The sequence below is a fragment of the Acartia tonsa genome, chromosome 6 (genome assembly GCF_053477335.1).
Source record: "Acartia tonsa isolate MP-2025a chromosome 6, ASM5347733v1, whole genome shotgun sequence".
Classification (NCBI taxonomy): domain Eukaryota; kingdom Metazoa; phylum Arthropoda; class Copepoda; order Calanoida; family Acartiidae; genus Acartia; species Acartia tonsa.
The window spans coordinates 1001801-1015054 of record NC_137265.1 but is presented as its reverse complement, the minus strand read 5'-3'; the positions used below and the strand labels follow the sequence as shown (position 1 = coordinate 1015054).

The 13254-nt window shown below is 33.7% G+C and overlaps 1 long non-coding RNA gene across 1 annotated transcript; it reads right to left on the bottom strand.

Annotated features, from left to right (window-relative positions):
* Positions 1 to 10810: 10810 nt before the first annotated feature.
* LOC145323215 (uncharacterized) lies at positions 10811 to 12985 on the bottom strand. The gene is made up of 4 exons (XR_013880880.1): positions 12937 to 12985; positions 11704 to 11891; positions 11490 to 11551; positions 10811 to 11002 (listed from the first exon to the last, which is right to left on the bottom strand). It is a non-coding gene; the product is annotated as an uncharacterized LOC145323215 (long non-coding RNA).
* Positions 12986 to 13254: the final 269 nt, after the last annotated feature.

Here is a 13254-nt window from a genome sequence, read left to right as displayed (position 1 = left end):
TTTGTGTCTCTCTGTACAAAAGGATCTCTAAACAGATATGATTCTCCTTTACAGTGTAGCTTTTCATAAGTCTTGGTAAGGTTTAAAACTAATTTGGGGAGAGGGCCCCACAAACCCTCCAAAAGTTTCTTTTTAATACAATTGGAAATGTGAGTCGACTTATATCTATATCTCTTAATTTAGCCATTGATATCTCAAAACAGCTGACACAATTATTTTTACAATTTGTAGGGTAGTTTTTCTTTGTTCCAGTAAAGATTTAAAGGTTAGGAAATCTGTCTATATTAAAATTTCATACAAATGAATTACACACAGTGTAGTTTCAATACTTAAAAATCCTACAGAGGTAGTAAGATAAATCAAAATAAGGCAAACAAAGTAAAAGAGCAAATTGTTCGATAATTAATATTAATAATATTTTTAAAAATGCAATAATATATTTATCTGTTTCATGGTTACATAGACAGTTGGCCGTAGATAAGAAAATGATTAAAAAGAGATTAATTTTATGATTTTAATTACAACTAGGGGCCTGAAAGTGATTTTTTAAAAATTGATGTAATCCCTTTTTTTATTAGTCAAAATTTGTGCCTATTAAAATGATAAAAGATTATTGTTAGGAGGAAAATACATATTTTTTTGCATCCATCGATATATTCGCAAGCTGTAATTGTCATGGACAATGTTATTACTGTTCTTTACTATTCAGTAAGTCAGAATATAATAAATGCAAAATAGTTTTTATTCAGATGTTGTATCTCTATCTTTCAACTTTAGGATTAGTTTTTGGTAGACGAATATGCAATCAATGACAGCTGCCAATATTACAGCCGTTTATAGTTAGCAAGAGAAAGCTATAGCAAAGTCTTCTAGAGACCTATGGAAAGCTTCCTAAAAAGAAGAATTTAATAATTATTGAATTATATATAATAGAATAAAGAGAAAAAGAGAGAAGGAGAGCTAAAAAGTGCCAGAGAGAGAGAGAGAGCGAGTGAGTGATAGAGATACAGAAAGTGACAGGGAGAGAGAGCACGATAGAAGAAAGAGAGAGAGAGAGAGTGAGTGAGAGAATGATAGAGATTAAGAAAGCGACAGGGAGAGAGAGCGCGATAGAGAGAGAGAGAGAGAAAGAAAGAGAGAGAGAGAGAGAGAGAGAGAGAGAGGAGAGAGAGAGAGAGAGAGAGAGAGAGAGAGAGAGTGAGATACAGAAAATGACAGGGAGAGAGAGTGAGATACAGGAAATGACAGGGAGAGAGAGCGCCATAAAGAAGGAGAGAGATAGAGATAACAGAAAAAAGAGACTTTAGGCCTCACGTTTTTCTATCTTTTGAATATGTACATTTAGTAAAATAAAGAATAAAAGCAACCACAGAAGCGAAGCTAAATATATTAAAAAACAATTCAATGGGATAAACAATCATTAACATTTAGTAGAAACTATATAAAAATCATGTTAAAAAAAAATTTGTACCAAATTCTGACTGAAAAAAAAACCCAATTATTTATACAATAACTATTTTGGCATTCTAATAAGGATTTTTGTGTAGTTGCCACGTTTTTTTTTCAGATTGTAAGTAAGTGGTAATTTTACCAATATGTTTTACAAATAGGTTTAAATAGGGCTATTATAGTAGCCTCGATGTGACATGTTGAGCTTCTAACAAATCTAAATAAACAATCAATTACAGAATTAATGACGAGAAGCTTTATTTTTAAACAAGGATGATAACATCCCCCCATAAAGAGGGAGGCGTGCCTATTGTCAGAGAGAGAGAGAGAGAGAGGGAACAATGGACTGTTTCTTACACTAGTCCCTAAAGTTTTTAAAAAGGTTTTTTTTATTCGCTGGCTTTACAACTATTCGACTTTTACAATTTTTAATGAATTTTTATTGATTGAGTATCCAAACGTTTCAACCACAAATATTATTCTACAGAAAGGGTAAATTCGTGTATTAACATTTGTGATGTACATCAATTTATCGGCCATTTACTTATCTCTTTAGATCCCTGGTCTATTAAGCATTCAAATTTCCACCCCCATATTTTGTTTTTAAATAAATTAGCCGGGGTTATTTGTTTATTTATTTGGGTACTGGGTAGCCCCGCAGGGTAAAGGTACTGCAAGATTAGGCCTCATATGGTTAAAGTCCCCTGCATGGGTAAGGCTAAGGAAAAACTTTTACTTTCTATATCCAATTTATTTAAAGGATAAAGCTACAGCAATACCAACTCATCTATGCCCTTTCCTGATAACATTTGTCTGTAAGTTCTGAAAGCCAAACACATAAACAGATTTTTTATGTCAAATTTAAGTAGTATTTAACCCCGACTGTACGGTTTAATATAATGTTTTACTATGCTTCTATGGAATAAATTCAAACTGTCCCAATTAAAAGTGAAGTTTTTCTATAATTAGGCTCAGTCTGTCTTTTTGTTAATCAAGACATGTTATAATTAGGGTTGGGCCGGATATCCGGTGTGGCCGGATATCCGGCCGGCTATCCGGCCATTTTCAATATCCGGCTGGATACCGGATATTGAAACTATCCGGCCGGATATCCGGCAATATAATCTTTTATTTTTTACAACAAAAATCTTTTTTTAAAAATCTTAAATGGCATTAATTTTCTTATTATTAAAGAACAATTTTTTCTGAATATGTTTATCTTTATGTAAATTTTATATTAGAAATCTCAAAACATAAATTTTGGCGGTGGCAGCAGTACTCGGCAGCTGCCAGCCGCAAACCGACGGTTGGCAGGTAAACGGCAACGGATTTTATGAAATTGTAATATGTCATAAAGATATAAAAAAGCCTAAGTTTAAAATTTGAAATCTTCAAGTAAAAATTTGCGGTCACAGGAACCGTTTAAAGATTTCTGGAGACCTGGAGGTTAAGGACTTGCAGGATTATACCTGGAACCTGAAATCGACTTGAACACCTATATTACATATGAGGATGTACGACTATAGGATATTTTGATATTAGATAACATAAAATGCTTTGTTTAAGTAAAAAAATATTTTTACATTTTACCTGAATGACCTTACCAGATTTGCTGGCATCCTGTGCCCGCCAGGATGGAGGTATTAAAAAAATTTCAAATCTCAGTTATGTGTCATACCCATATTTCGAAAGTCACTCAGTTATAGCCATCTACTTTTTATACACAGAAAATGGGATAGAAAAAAAACAGAGGAGGGGGTGGGGGGGGGGCAGGCATTCAACGCCACCTCCCCGCCCATCCTCCAACCGTTAGGGGTTGATATTACAGATTGAGGTTAGTAATAGTTAATTAGATTTATTTGCTAAGAAAAAAGATCATTTAATAGTTACTTAATTTTTAAGTTTTAACCTTAATTTTATCCTATTATATAAAGTAGTAGGCTTTTTTTGTATGTAGCGAAGGATCTCGCTAACCTCTGAACCGATATGGTTCTCCTTTAGGCTGTTTAATTTTTATAAAAAAAAGTCGTTGTAAGGTTTTAAATTATTTTGCACTTTCATGTCCCTTCAAATATCCCTAGATACTGGGACGCAGCCGCAGTATAATATAAAACACCAGTTTATAAAGAAATTTTTTTTTCTGGTATAGTCCCTTTCGTGGCAACGCCCCTTAAGGAGCGATTATTCGTATTTTCACAGTAGCTTTCCTCCTATTTCTAGCCCCTCATGGGGAACTCTAACCTTGCGGGGCCAATTGCCTAACCCTGCAGGGCAACCACCTAACCAAATATAACCTAACCTAACCTAAAATAACCTATTAAAAGCAATTTTAAAAATACAACGAATCGCCCCTTAAGGTACATTGCCACGAAAGGGACTATATCCTTTTTTGATACTTTAATATTTAGTATTTTGGCCGGTTATCCGGCCGGATATCCGGTAATTTGGCCGGATAACCGGATATTTGCCGGATATCCGGCGTTGGCCGGATATCCGGCCGGATACCAGATATCCGGCATTTGAAATCAGCCGGATATCCGGTATCCGGTATCCGGCCAAAAAAATATCCGGCCCAACCCTAGTTATAATTGTTTTATCGAATTCAAACTTTACATTATGATTCCTAAACCAATTAGCTACAAATTAGCAACTCTATAACCGTTACTAGAAACTCAATTTAAATGTGCTGATTTTTAACTTTTTTTACTACAATTCTATATATGACATGATTATCCTATTCATCTGACTTTGTGTAATAATGATTTCTATGACTGTGAGGTACAATATACTAAGCGCGTCATCTCTATAATCAAATCCTTAAAAAATGTAATTATTTCCTTTTACTATATTCTGTATTTACGCACCTTTTTGCAACAAACTAATGTACAAGTTTTATAGACCTACAAATTAATGTTTTGCTTGTTAAGTTTAAACATTCTACAAGAGTTAATATTTGTTTGACCTTCAGATTTTAAGGCTATTCTTTCATGGCAATTATCATCCTTGTTTTAAAATTAAATGTCCTTCCCTGCCTGTTAGAATGTTCAATTTTTTGTTTCTTATCTTTGTGTTTTGTAACTAAGCATTTTAAACAATTTTACTCTCAAAATTTCAATTGAATATATGATAAAGTTCACGTTTTATTGACGGATGCATAATTTTTATCAATGTTTTGTTTTTCTTCTCACACTAGAGCCTTCGCATGCATAGGCCTCTAGGAACACTTTCAAAAAGGTATGGGGAGGGGGATGGGGGGGGGGATGGGTAAGTTGAGATGAAAGATCTATAGCATAGATGTATATACTACCTCCCCCCTTTTAATGACCTTTTTCGTTTGCTAGCAAATTCTTTTCTGCTTCTTGGCTGTGTTGGTATTCCCATTACCATTGGTTCATTTTCAAAGACCCCATTGTTAGACTGCACAAGGTCATTGCGATAGGGAAATACAGTTATTTAACCCTCTCTCTCTCTAGTGTTTTACTCTAATGTCAATATTGATTCCCTTGCTTTCAAGTAGATATTTTTTTTCAGGACGGTGGTAATTTTATTAGTCATCCTAATACTTTTATAAAGATATCAACGTAACCCCGATCCCTCAGTAACACACCAAACAGCCTAAAAACCTGCTAATGACAATACCCACAATTCCCTAAACAGGATGGAGTCATTGATCCAGCAGTTTACAAGACTTTACTGGACATACACTCTAAAAGTTCAATTAATATTATAATGTCAAAATCTCTGTGTTTTGTATATTTTAAAGAAACTGTACAAAAACGGACTCTGAATTTACCTATCATCAATAAATTATTTGTGTAAAAAAGTCCAATATGCTGCATGCATAAAACTTGAACTTTAACGTGACCAGTTATTTGTAATAAATAATATTAATTAATTATAAAACGTAGTTAAAAATGAATAAGCCAGGTTATGTAAAGATAACAAGAAATGTTTTAAACATTAATTGATATTTTATTATATGGATGTCGCACCAGATTTTCATATACTCTGATAAAGAAATGCTCATCTTGCAGCTGGTTAAAATAATATTACCCACCATTAACCCCTTTACCCCATACCCTCTCCTCCTACTAGAAAAAACGAACTGACCAATAAATGAGGTCCATATTAGCAAGCTAAATTGACGACAAATTTACCTAGTGGCTTCGCCCATATAGGCCTCTAGGAACACTTTAAAGAGGGTATGAGGAGGGGGGGTGGATAAGTTGAGATAACAAATCTATAGTATAGGTGTGTGTACAGATAACTACTTCCCTCCCTTTTTTCAATGACCTTTTTTGTCTGCTAGCATATTCTGCTTCTTGACTGTGTTGATATTCTCGTTACCATTGCATTGGTTGATTTTAAGAAACATTTGAGATCAACCAATGCAAGTCGGCACAAGGTCATTGCAGTAGGGAAATGTTATTTAACCCTTTTATTCTAATGTTAATATTGATTTCTTTGCTTTCAAGTATATAATTTTTTAGGGGGGGGGGGGGTTATTTTCTCATATCACTCTCATGAAATCGATGGTATCCTGTCCAAACATAGTTAAAAACCATCCTGGGATCTATAGGAAGCTTCACTGTAAAACAAAGCAATATCAGAATAGAAGTTTTTAATGCAGATAAACAAAAAGTTACATTAATACTTTTATAAAAAACATCAACGTAACCTCCACCCGTCAGTCACACACCAAAAAGCCTAAAACCATCTAATGACCATACCCACATTTCCATAAACACCATGGATTGATCGTTCCAGCAGTTTACAAGACTTTACTGGACAAACACTCTAAAGTTAAATCAATATTTGGATATCAAAATCTCTGTGTTTTGTACATTTTAATGAAACTGTACAAAAACGGACTCTGAATTTGCCCATCTCCAACAAATTAATTGTGTGAAAAAGGCCACATTATTACAATGAATATTTTTAATACAAAGCAGAACAATGTTTGTCTGTCTGTCTGAAGCTTATGATCTTTAAAACCGCTGAACCGATTAGGTTCTACTCATTAGAAATTTAGTATTTAGAAAAAAAAGAGGCAGGGGGAGAAGAGCCGCTAGTCCTATTAAATAAAGTAGTAAGCTTTTTTGTCTGAAGCAAAGGATCTCTCTAACCGCTGAACCGATAATGGTACTCCTTCCCAATGTAGCTTTTCATAACTATTTTGGGGGAGGGTACCACTACCCTCCCAAGAAAAAAATAACCTCCCATAATTTTTTTGCTTAAAAAAATATAATTAAAAATGAGGGGATGTCGACCCCCACTCCCACTTTAAGTTCCCCTAAAGTCCTTTAGGGGCGTAGCCGCTAATTTAGTTATAAAACGTAATTAAAAATTCCAATTAAAAAGCAAGGTTAAGCAAAGATAACAAAATAGAAATGCTTGAACTTTAATGTGACCACGTGTATCTATAATACAAAGTAGAATGATGTCTGTCTGTCTGTCAATCTGTCTGTCTGTCTGTCTGTCTGTCTGAAGCTTAAGATCTCAGTAACCACTGAACCGATTGGGCTCTACTCATCAGGGAATATACCTTCTGGTCCTTGGATGGTTTTAAGCTATTTTATTGGGGATTGGGACAACCCCAACCCCAAAAAATTAAAAATCCCCCCCCCCCCCAAATAGGTTGATTAAACCTCTTGGGGCATAGCCCCAAGAGGATAGGGGCGAAGCCGCTAGTTTAGTTATAAAACGTAATTAGAAATTCTGATGAATAAGCAAGGTTATGCAAAGATAACAAAAAAAATGCTATGTGTCTAAAACTTGAACTTTAATGTGTCCACGTTTATCTAAAATACAAAGTAGAACGTTGTCTGTCTGTCCTTCTGTTTATCTGCTTGTCCGTCAGTCCTTCTCTCGTTTTGTCCATCTGTATGTCTGTCTGTCTGTCTGTCTGAATCTTAAGATCTGAGTAACCACTAAAACGATTGGGCTCTACTCTTCAGAGAATACACCTACTGGTCCTGTGATGGTTTTATGCTATTTTCTTTTCCCCTCCTCTCACCTTAATTTCTACTAGGGGCGTAGCCGCTAGTTTGTAATACATAATATTATAAAAAAAATTTAAGTTATGAAACGTAGTTAGAAATCCCAGTGTATGTATATTGTATATAAGATAACAAAAAATGCTACATGTCTAAAACATGAATCGATATATTATTATATGGATATTGCACCAGATTTCCATGTACTCTGAAAAAGCAATGCTCTCAGCTGGCTAAAATAATGATACACCCCATCGACCCTCCTCTACCACATCCCCTGCCCCTACTGGATGAGCGAGCTGACTAATGAATGAAATCCATACCAGCAAGCTAAATTGACGCGAAATTTACCCCTCTCAATATATCCATGTATATTATATATCTAATTAAACATGAATTGAAATTGGAATGGAAATTTCCTAAGAAAAAGTATTCTGTTAAAATGTTTACTTATAATAAAAAGATAACAGAACTAAAAGTGTATATTTTAAGGTCATTTTAATTCTCAAACAAACATCCTATTAAAAAATATATTCTTATTTTATTACTGCAGTTTAAAATTTTAAAGGATTTTGAACTGATTGAGTTCTCAATTTTAAGGAAACTTCAAATAGGTTCTGGAATGGTTTCAGGCTATTTAATTTTAGATTAAAGTCTTTGGATGTTTTTAGACAATTTTTCTGCCTTTCCCAATACATAACCTTTCAAATATAGAGGCCCTAGTAACTGGAGGCGCAGCCGCTAGTCAATAATAAAGTATTTTTACTTTGTCTGTCCATACATCAGTCTGTCTGTCTGTCCATCCATCAGTATGTCTGTTTGTCTGAATACACCCCATACTCAAAGTCAATCTAATCCTTATATTAAATTAACAGGATGTTTGACTGTCTGTTTGTTTTTACTGAAGGATCTCATTTACAGGGTAGCTTCCCATAGGTCCTGGAAAGATTTATAACTACTTAAGGGGGAGGGTATCACCCTCCAAAGAAAATCGCCCCTAGAAATAAATAACCCATTCCATTTTTTATATTTATTTTTCTTTTCAAATCTAAAATAAAAAAATTGAGATATCGTATTCACCCCACCCCCCTATTCTCAATTGCCCCAAGAGGCCTATAGTGGCGTAGCTGCTGGTATAAACTTAAATGATATTAAGGCTTTTTTGGCTACCAAACCGATTAATATCTGCTGGATTTAGACCACTTCTAGGCCATACTGAAAAACCATTTATCGTATAGTACTATAGCCAGTTTCCTAATCGTAATATTAATACCAGTTTTGTTAGCCTGTGCCTTTGTCCCCTTGGGGTTAACAATACTGGTTTTAATCTTATAACTTAATATCCGCAGACAATTGTCTATAATACGATATAATAAATAACTACAAATGCAAGCATTAGCTTTAAAATGCAGGGAGGGAGGGGACATTGGACTGTTTATTACACTAGTCCCCAACCCTAAAATAACGTTTTCCTAATCTTTAGCTTAACAACCTTAGGGACTTTTTATGAAGTTTGATTGGTTGATTCATTTAGTTAAGTTTCTGAACGTTTCTACAACTAATTGTAATCTACAATAGGGGTAATTTTGTGTATCATGATTGGGGATATACATATAATTATCGGCCATTGTCTTATCCCTTTAGATCCCTGTTTAAAATGTCACAAACATATATTGATTGACTAAAATAAATCTAAATGGGACTTTTAGATTTAAAAGAAATTATTAAAACAATAACAAAGTAATACAAGAAAATGAGAAAAACGTTCAGCCGCAACCACTTTTTCATTAAGCCATATAGTAGCGCTGTATATTAGTCCCCAAAGTTTTATATTAACCTTTTCTTATTTGTTGACTTAGCAACTTTGGAGACTTTTATGCGATTTTGATATGAGTGTATAAACGATTCAACTACAAATTGTAATCTACAGTAGGGGTAATTTTGTGTATCATCATTGGTGATGTGTATCAAATTATCGACCATTGTCTAATCCTTTTACCACTGGGTAATTATGTCAGCCGCAACCACTTTTTAATAAAGCCATATAGTAGACATGAACTTTTGAAATATAGAGATAGATAGATAGGGAGATAGAGAGAAAGAAAGAGAGAGAGATGATTTTAATTTGGAACTAAAGACGCATTTTAATTATTGTGATCTACAAAGATCTAGTGTAGTATAGCCTGGGATCTCAAGGGATAAGGCAATTAACCAATCAAAGACGAAAAAAAGTACTCAAAGTTTTTAAGCAAACAAATGAAAAACGAATTTATCAAAAGTTTGGTACTATGGAATTTACAGTCCATTGTTCTGTCCCTTCCTACTATATACTATTATAAAACTCTAATGTAGGGATCTACAGGGATAAGACAATCGCCGATAAATTGATGTACATTCAAAATGATGATACACAAAATGATTACCCCCTCTGTAGATTAAAATTAGTAATTGTAACGCTTGAACACTTAAATCAATCAACCAATCAAAATTGACTAAAGTCCCCATAGTTGTTAAGCCAACGAATAAAAAACTTTATTATAAAATTTTTAGGACTAATGTAATAAACAGCACATTGTCCCATCTCTCTCTGTATGCTATGCATGTAAAAATGCAAGAATATAAAAAATTATGTGGACCCTAAAGTTTATAGTCCCAAAATATATGCTTCAGTTAGTGCAAGGAAATTCAAAAGGAAGGGGGGGGCGGGAGGAGGAAGTTGATATCACTACAAAAGTTTTTTTTTTGTCTGTAGCGAAGGATCTAGCAAGCCACTAAACCTTGAAGCTTCTTATATGTCAAGGGAAGGTTTTAGGCTATTTTAATTTTAGATTTAACCCGTCTATGGTTTTAGACCTTTTTTCTGCCCCTGCATAATCCTTTAAATAAAGAGCCCCATATATGCTAGGGGGACAACCGCTAGTGCATTATAATTAAACCCATCTCTCTATGCTAATATCATCCTTAGAAATTAGATAGGGGTAATAACTACCATCCTAAAAATTCTTTTAAAACCCGACAAAAAAATTGTCTATAGCCCTTAGTTTTAACAAATCAGATGAATTTATTTAACAAAATGTGGGGTTAATTATCCCCCCCCTCCTAAAAAAAACGTTTCGTGGGGATATTCCCCCATTTGAACATTACCTCAGGACTAAAATTTTCGTGCGATATATGTAACCCCCTCCCCCCCCAAAAATATCTATATTATAAAAACATTGAACGTCTTTCTTTGTCTTCATAAAGATATTACCAATCCTCAAAAAGAATCAGCAAAAATGTAGAAAAAAAACATTACAGACCCACAAACGAAAAGACAGACCAATCTACACATAGTAGAGTAACAGAGCTTCAATTACAACGAGGTATCAACAATTAATATTTATCAAATATTACAAATATTTAAAATCACAATAATTAAATTATTTTGGATGTTGGTGTGAGGGGCATGCACAGGAACGGCTGGGAGGAGGGGGGGGGGGGAAATGGTGATTTAAATTCTTCTTTTGGGAGAGGTGTGGTGAGATCCTCTCTGGTAGCTGATTGGTAGCTGCCAATCACTTAAATAAATATATAATAGAAATAATAATAATAAAATTTAGTTTTCAATTAAATTATTTCTGAAAGCGATGTTTTTTTTCTGCAATAAGGAACAGTTCGCCTGTCTGTCCCATACATCTCTTAATTTAGTCATTTAAGAATCATCCTATTGATTTCAAACTTTGAATAGTAATTCCTATAATGATTAGATACAATTCAAAAGGAGTAGCATCATTAACAGAAACTTTAAATTTTATCTTACTTTCATGTTTATATTTTTATAGTTTGTCTTAGGAAGATAAGGCACAAAGTAATTTGGTTGTATGTTTTATTCTATTAAGAATATTGTTTCTTATTGTCCTAGGAATCATTGTTTAAAAAAACTTTCTGGTAACAAATATAGTGTTGCTCCGCTTTCTTAATCATACCTAACAGGAATCATCATGTGAATTGTCGTACAGACGACCCTAATTGTAGAAAAGCTTCGCTTTTAAAGACTCTTTTTACCTGTTGTTGGCGTATATTCTATGTGTGTGGCCTATGCATAGTTGAGGGTATGTCAATCTTCCCTGAAAAGAATAAAATATACATAAACTAAATAGTTATAAGATTATAGGATACTTTTTGTTGCATTGGTACCCACAGTTTTATGATATTGGTATCCAAAGTTTTATTATATTGCTATCCAAACATTTTTTAAAAACTTGTAGAACTTGTTTACCTGTTGTATTGTATCCCAAGAATAGCCAAGAAGCGAAATAAATATAAAAATGTTTGTGGGGGGCAGATGTAAAGGTCGTCAAGTTTACTTTGTGTTGCCCCCCCAGCAACGAATAGGTTTCGTGATTTTTTTCCAAATTAAATTTTGCTGTCGGTATAAGCTGGCTGTACTATCTAGTACAAACTTTCCTGAAAAGAATCAAACATTGAATTTCAATTTTACATATATCTCACAGTGAGACAGCGTAAGGTGGCACCAAAAAAATAGATGTCATACAATAAAGTTGACCAATGAGAGGTCAGTTAACACTGTAATTGACCAATGGTAAAATTTATACTGGCCTCTCATTGGTTATTTTATCGTTTGACGTCAGCTTTTTGACGCCTTTTTACGCTGTCTCCATCACAGTTTTATGTATATCAGGGAGGGGATATGCCAATGACAATTAAATGATTCTACAGGTTCTTTTTAAAAGCGAAGATTTTCTACAATTAGGGTCGGTCCATCCGTCCGTCCGTCCGTCCGTACGTCTGTCCGTCTGTCCATCCGAGATATTCGTTAATTTAGGCGTGTTAGAATTGTCCTATCAATTTCAAACTTTGCATGATGATTCCTGTAGTAGTTAAGTACGATTTAGAAAGCGTAGCAACTCTATAATCATTACCAGAATGTCCGTACGTCCATTTTAAACATGTTGATTTTTCTACTTTTTTAACAACAAATTTTTATGTGATCTAATTATCTGTTTGATCTGATTTTTTGTATATTTATTCCTGGAACAACAAAGGACAATATTATAAGCGAAGCAACTCTATAATCAAGTCCTAAAAATGTAAGTATGTCCATAATCATTATCCTGTATCAAGCAGTTTTTCAACAAATTTACTTATAATTTTCCTTCGACTCTTATACTTCTATATTCTGATTATTCAGTTCAGACACTATACAAGCGTTAATGTCCGTTTGTCCTACCGTTTCAGTGCTTTGCTTTTATGGATGTTGTTATCCTTGTTTATCCCTATAATTATAGACTACCAAAGAGAGAATTCTAAAACAGATTTGTTGCAATCTTTTTTTATCTATTATTCCATCCCTTGTTCTGTGAAGATTAAAATCAAAAGCAATTTTGAAAGTACAAAGAATCGGCCCTTAAGGGGCGTCGGCACGAAAGGGACTATTACCAAAATTTTAAATAAAATTGAAATAATATTTAATCAAAAAGTTTATGTATACCTTGCAACTTTAATGTGTAACCTTTCTGTATGACAAAATGATAAGGACTAATAACAGTGTGATAAGCATTTATTATATATTCAATAAAACCGTAAAAAAAGTTTTGTTTTGATATTCTATTATTTTTTATGACATAGATACAGATCTTTACATCTATTGACAATAAATCTATGTGTATCTACTTAAATTAGAGTGTCTCTTATGTCATTAAAAGTTTGGACACTACGAGTTTGAAATATTTATCAAGATTCAATAAAAGTAGCAAGCCGGCGATTGAGGAATCCTACTTATCAAACTTTTGGGAAAGAAAACAATTAA